Below are 6,467 nucleotides of genomic sequence, written 5' to 3'. Positions count from 1 at the left end.
ATAAAAAAAAAAAGAAAGAAAAACTAGAATACTTTGATCAATAATTAGCCTTATACTCTCTCTTGCCCCCAGAATGTGAGCCTGTTATACTTTTTTGTTGTTCTCTTTAGCTACTAAAGAGAATAGGACTAGATCCTATCAAGCTCTACCTTATATGTTTATTTGAATACTTTGGTAATTCTTTTTTTTCCTCTCTTCAAGAATACCCTTATTGTCTATGGCCATGCTGTGCTGAACATGCCTGATCCCATCTGATTTCAGAAGCTAAGCAAAGTTGGGCCTGGTTAGTACTTGGATGGAAGTCCGCCTAGGAAGACCAGGTGCTGTAGGCAGAAGAAGAAGAAGAAGAAGAAGAAGAAGAAGAAGGAGGAGGAGGAGGAGGAGGAGGAGGAGGAGGAGGAGGAGGAGGAGGAGGAGGAGACCCTTGTTATTTTAACCCAATTTCATGGAAGATTTTCAGTGAGGGCAAGTACAGAGGCAGGGAGACAGAAATGTGACTTAACCTCATTATGAACTCTTATGCATGGTTCTGAGCCCTTAACGTTTTCAGTGATGATTGGACAGCTTTCTGTATACTCTTTTGGGGTTCAGAGTAAGAGCAGTTAACGAGAAGTTGCCCTTATGCCCTTTGCTCAAATATACTTTGAGATGTGTTTCTTTCACATCCATCATACTAGGGTGTGTGAAGTTGCCAGGATCATCCATAGTACCTGAGCTGCCTTGTTCTTCCAGTATAGGTGAGGTTCAACAAGAATTATTTATTCACTTATGAAATAGGGCTTGAGAGAGGAATAAAAAAACCAGGATAGTGAGAAATAAACTTTGGGTTCGGTCTGGTGGGGTCAGCATTTTAAGAAAATATATTGTGGAGATTATATATATATATATATATATATATATATATATATATATATATATATATAACCATAACATTTAAAGAAAAACTATGTACCAAGCACTGTATAAACCCTTTAAATGTATCACCTCATTTAATCTTCAAAATACCCCATGAGGTAGGGGCTATATTTATCCTCATTTTACAAATGAAGAAACTGAGACACAGAGAGATTAAGTAATTCGCTCAAGACCACACGGCAAGTAGCAAAACTGGAATTTAAATTCAGAAGGTCTTGTTCCACAGCCTGCACTTTAGTACAGATAAAACTTATGTATATGTCAGACTCTGGTTACAGTTAGCTCAGGCAACATGGGGCCAAGACTTTCTGGGGTCCCGCATATTAAACAGTGCTCTGAATTATACAGGAAAATATGGGTCTCCGCTAGAACCAAAAGGCCAAGTCACTCCTACAGCTATTTCTGAATCTCAAGTGCCCTATATTGTCACTCTCTATTTCTGTTAGAGACATACGTGCCTTCCTAACGTCTTACTACAGTGATTCAAGCCAGCACCCTCACAATTATATTTTTCAAGCAACTGCTTTTAGGTCCAGTGGAAAGGAAACATCATCATTCTATGCCACTTAACTCCAGTGTAGGTGGAATATCGACCTATATTCCAATAATTGTCTTGGTTTTGGAGAGACCTCCGCACTCAAATATATCTGTTCTCTGCTCTCAGTCCCCCTTAGAAAATGCCATAATTAATAAAAATAATGCCAAATTTCCATTCTTGTTTGCATCCAGGTATGGCCTTATAATTAGTGCTTTCCAGTGGAATGTGAGCAGATGGGGCCACTTCTGAGTCTGGATCTTAAGACACTGGGCATATGCTCTTCCACACGTCCTCTGTCCCTTCCTGTGAGCTGGAATACAGAGGTGCCTGTGACCCAGCTTTCATCAAACAGGCACGGACGATGCCCCACAGTCTTCTTATTCAAAGTGTGGTCCACAGTCTGGCATCCTGGCATCATCTGGGAGCTTGTTAGAAATGCAGAAAACTCAGGCACAACCTGAGATCCCTAAACCATAATTTGCATTTTTAGCAAGAGCCCCAGCCAGTTCATACATACATTAAAATCTAATGAACCAACTACAGAAAAAAACCCTGGTTTTCTGAGTAATCAAATGGAGCATGGTTTTCCTGATAACCAGTCCTCTCATTTTGGGACTGTTAGGTGAGAGAGAGGAATAAGCACCTATGGTAAGCCACCATAATTTGAGGGCTCTTTATTGCAATGGCTTACCTTTGATTGTAAGCAATGCAGTATTGTCATCCTGGTTTTAAGGACAAGAAAATTTAGATTTAGAAAGCATATGATCAGAGCCCTCACATAAAATAGAATTCAACTTGAATAATTGGAACAAAGAAATATTAATAAAGGGAGGTGTGAGTAGATTTAAGGGTAGTAGAGTCCTCTTTCAAGAAGTTTGGTAGTAAAGGGAAGGAATCTGGTAGCTAGAAATTATAGTCTGGAGTTATGAATCTGAGTTATGAAGCTGTGGGAAAAGAGTCAGTGAAATGTACCAGCCTGAAGTTAAAGGACATGAACAATGAACTCTTGAAGGAAGCATGGGGCAGAATAAAAGCATGGTCATGGGGAGAGAGGTGCAGGGAGAGACACATGTATGTGGATGTGGTAGGTCTGTGATGTGTGTGTGTGTGTGTGTGTGTGTGTGTGTGTGTGTGTGTGTGAGAGAGAGAGAGAGAGAGAGAGAGAGAGAGAGAGAGAGAGAGAGAGAGAGAGAGACTAGGCTTGAGGGAGACCTCATAGGAGATGAGGTCTTGTGCTGAGAGAGAAAGGACCATTTTCTGTGCTAGTTGAGGAGATCTTGTATGAATTAGGCAGGGCAAGATGATGAATCGATGTGGGAGGGCTGGCTCTAGTTTGAAAAATCTCTCCTGCTGTAAGTATTCTGGTCTGTTCCTAGGCACGCAGTGGTAAAATTGGAGAACTATTCTGATCTGCTAGGAAGTGATGGTTCTGGCGAGGACCCTTCTACATTAGATGCATTTTGGTAGATGATTTCCTCAGAGTATAGCCTAGACAATGGCATCATATCCTGAACTACCACATAGCATTTGAGGCACTAAAATTTTATTATGGTTTCTTTGTCTATCAGAAGAAGCTGCATCTTAGACCCAGGGCTTGAGCCCATGTGCTCACCTGGTTGTTTCAAGAGATTGAGTCTACGTACAATAGAACATCCTCCTTCATTCAAACCCCTGTTCGGCATCATGTGTGGAAAATTTGTTTGGAAGGTGCCATGATCAGAGCTGGCTGCCAAAAATTCCGTGTATTATGTGCCAGATGGCCTGGAAAAATGGGGACTTGCCCTGGGGGACACAAGTTGCTTGCCACATCCTCTGCAGACTTTGGTTGGGGATGCTTGGGCCCCTGGGATGTTGCCATTTTATAATCATCTCCACATTAGCCAGCTTTGCTGGCCAAACCATCAGGCCAGCTGGTGGCTTCTCTTTGGCAGCTGTTTTAAGAAAAGGATTTCTTTTATAGAGACAATGGATTTTTTCATCCATGTTTGAATGGATTTGGGGTCTCTTTTCCAGTGCTGAATTGTTTGTCCAATTGACAAAAAAGTGAACAAGGACACCTAATTCTCAATCTCTCTGTAATTTGACTCTAAATCTATAGGGTGAAAGGGTTCTGCTTTGTACTTGCTGCATGTAGCCATTTCTGAATAATATTTTATTTTTGAATATCATGTCATATATAGGCAGGTGATAATTTTAGAAGCATTAGTTAAGGCTTCCACAAGTTTCATATAAGGAAAGATCTATATAAACATAAAATAATATATTATAATGGATTAATTACTAGACATCTAGTCATATAATGTTTTTGACATGAATGAATTAAATAATTTTCTATAAAGTCTTGCCCTTTTTCTTAACTCCAAGAACTAAATAACTGGATTTTTGGGGGGAGAATTACCTTGTTCTGAATGCTGTTTCTTTTTAATAGAAAAAATAAACTTTATCTAATCGTTTACTAAATGGAAAGAAGCAAATTAAAACTTAGTTAATAGAATTGATTTAGGTTTTCCATGAATTTCTGGCTAAGTAGTACATTTATTTTATTTATGAAAACTCAAATTATTTTCTAGTTATAGGCAAACATATACAAAACTAAGCACACATGGAAAAAGTGTTCATAGGTGTTGTTAAATAGAGAATGCGAGTTATAATGTATATGGTGTGATTCCCACACTTACAAAACAAAAAAGTGATATATGTTTATACAAACACACAGACACATTTGTGTGTATGTAGGTGTATAAAAAATAATTGGAAGATATGCTGAAATTTAGTTTCATTTTTGATTGACTCTTCCAAGATGGAGACAATTGTCTTGTGTGGGCAGGTGAGAGTAGGTTCTTAGAAATAAAGAACATGATGCTTCTCAGACGAGGTAAGGACTAAGGCCTCCTGATGAAGGTGAAATATTGAGACATTTCCTGTTATTTTCCAGGGGGTATATAATGATGCAAAATTATAAGGCTGGACTAACTGAACCCTTTTTCTTCCCTAAAAATAAGAAGAAATATAATATTGTACATTCATTTATTCCAAGTCGTTATACTGTCAGCACTATATATTTTTAGGTTTGGATAAAATGTACTTAATCAGAAAAGATGATTAAAAGGGAATGTCTGAGCAAGTAATACAAACAACAACTTGTTAACCTGTAGAAACGTGTTTGATTTAAATCAAACAAATCACATTCACTGCATTAACAGGCATTCTTGTGAGATAGTGGTTTAGGAAATAAGAGTAGAGATTCCTAAGGAAGAAATTAACATGCAACACATATTGCCACTGTGTGTCTCTGGTTGGTCTTATACCCATTATAAACATGTATGTTTTAAATTGTCATAGAAGAGATGCCAAGTGTTGAACAGATTCACATATATAATAACAGATAATTATAGCAAAGATATTTCATTGCAGTCTAGGAGACATATATTATTTGATTTCTGAAAATTTAAAACACACCTACAATTTAAAGTAGGCCTCAAGGGAAGCTCGTGGCGAGCCAACTAGTCCAAGGCAATTCATTGGCAGAATTAATTTCTGGCTAAATTCCTTAGTGCCAGTGTATCCAGCGCTCTCATTAACTGCACTGGTTACCAATGCAGGGCACTTTGCTGAAGTGGAGCCAGCCTCCTGCGAAGAGCCTGGAAGATTGGTTTGGAGTATTTTGAAGTGGTTTGGGGATCCCCAGAGACTCACAGGCATGATATAGTGACGCCTGTCAGGGACTCCTTCGGCCTCATTGGAAGGTTCTGAAGTGAGACTTTGTGCTAAGCCTAGGCCTGGTTGCTGAGATAGCTTCTGTGTGTTTTTGTGTGGAAAGAGGAGGTTCAGCTCCACAGCTCACCTCTCATCATGGGGAGAAAGAGGGATGTGAGAGGGAGAGCAGAGGACTTAGAGGAGGGATATGAAGTAACAGAAGTGCAAAGGCTGGAGATGATCTGGAAAAGACTCCAGGACGGTTACTTCCAGGACAGGAGAAGCCATAGTCAAGGATAATTGCAAGCCCGAGAGCGTGCCATTTATTGAGTTCAGGCATCTTAGGAGAGTGTAAAGAAGTGAGAGGAATGGGAGATGAGGTATAGAGGCCATGGTTTGGTGCTGTGAGCTGTGGGGAGGATGGCGCAGAAATAAAGTGCCTTTGGATTTACAGAGTGACTGGTTACCCATAAAACACAGACTTTTAGAACTGTCTCTGTGATGACTTCTGCACTTTTACTCAACAAAGTCGCATTATGCTATAGCGTTTTCTGTTTGCCAATGTAATGGACAAAGGGAGATGCATTTTAGAAGTGATACTCAAGTAGAGGAATGGTGATGTTTATCTTTAGTCTCTAAATTGGCTAACAGCTTAATGTGGTGGGTCGGGGTAGAGAGCAGGAAGACCAGACTTTATTTAGCCAGACTGGAGAACGGGGCTGTCAAAGAGGTGTGGGTGTTGCATCTGTGGTAAAGGACCTGGCAGGACTATTTTGGAATTCTTCTGGAGCACTTCACCGTTTCCTTGCAAGGAAGGGGAGATTAGTTTGTGTATCACTTCAGGCATTGGGGTAATGTCATCCTGGGGTGTGGGGAACTCTGAGATGAAAGTTCAGGGTGGATTGAGACCCGGGTGTCATTGGAGTCAAGAAAAGAGAGTATAATTAGAAGCTTGAGAGTATAACCATAAAAAAGAGAAAAAAGGGAAAAGTCAAAAATTCTAAGGATTGTAGTACAGCTCTAGGAAATTGAACAAGTTAGAGTAGAATCATCAGCAGATGTCTGGAGGAACCAACTAGAATAATTTACTTTGTATGCTTAAGAAAAACAGCTACAGGAAATCAATAAAGGGAATAGTGAGGAATCAGGATTGAATGGGGAGGCATTTTTCAAAGGATCCTCCAAGCCCACAGGCATCAGAGAAAGCTATTACAGCTATTATTACAGACTTGGTGTTTTAGGATAAGTTCTACCCTTAGTGAATATAGCATATAGTGAACTATGTACAGCAGGTTTGTAAAATTTCAGTGATTGCATA

General features: G+C 39.6%; 1 pseudogene; it reads left to right on the top strand.

Moving 5' to 3' along the window:
* Positions 1 to 213: 213 nt before the first annotated feature.
* On the top strand, positions 214 to 332 carry LOC118601283 (annotated as a pseudogene).
* The last annotated feature ends 6,135 nt before the right edge of the window (positions 333 to 6,467 follow it).

The sequence above is a fragment of the Rousettus aegyptiacus genome, unplaced genomic scaffold (assembly GCF_014176215.1).
Source record: "Rousettus aegyptiacus isolate mRouAeg1 unplaced genomic scaffold, mRouAeg1.p scaffold_m13_p_3, whole genome shotgun sequence".
In the NCBI taxonomy this organism is placed as follows: domain Eukaryota; kingdom Metazoa; phylum Chordata; class Mammalia; order Chiroptera; family Pteropodidae; genus Rousettus; species Rousettus aegyptiacus.
This window is presented reverse-complemented; position numbering and strand designations above follow the sequence as displayed.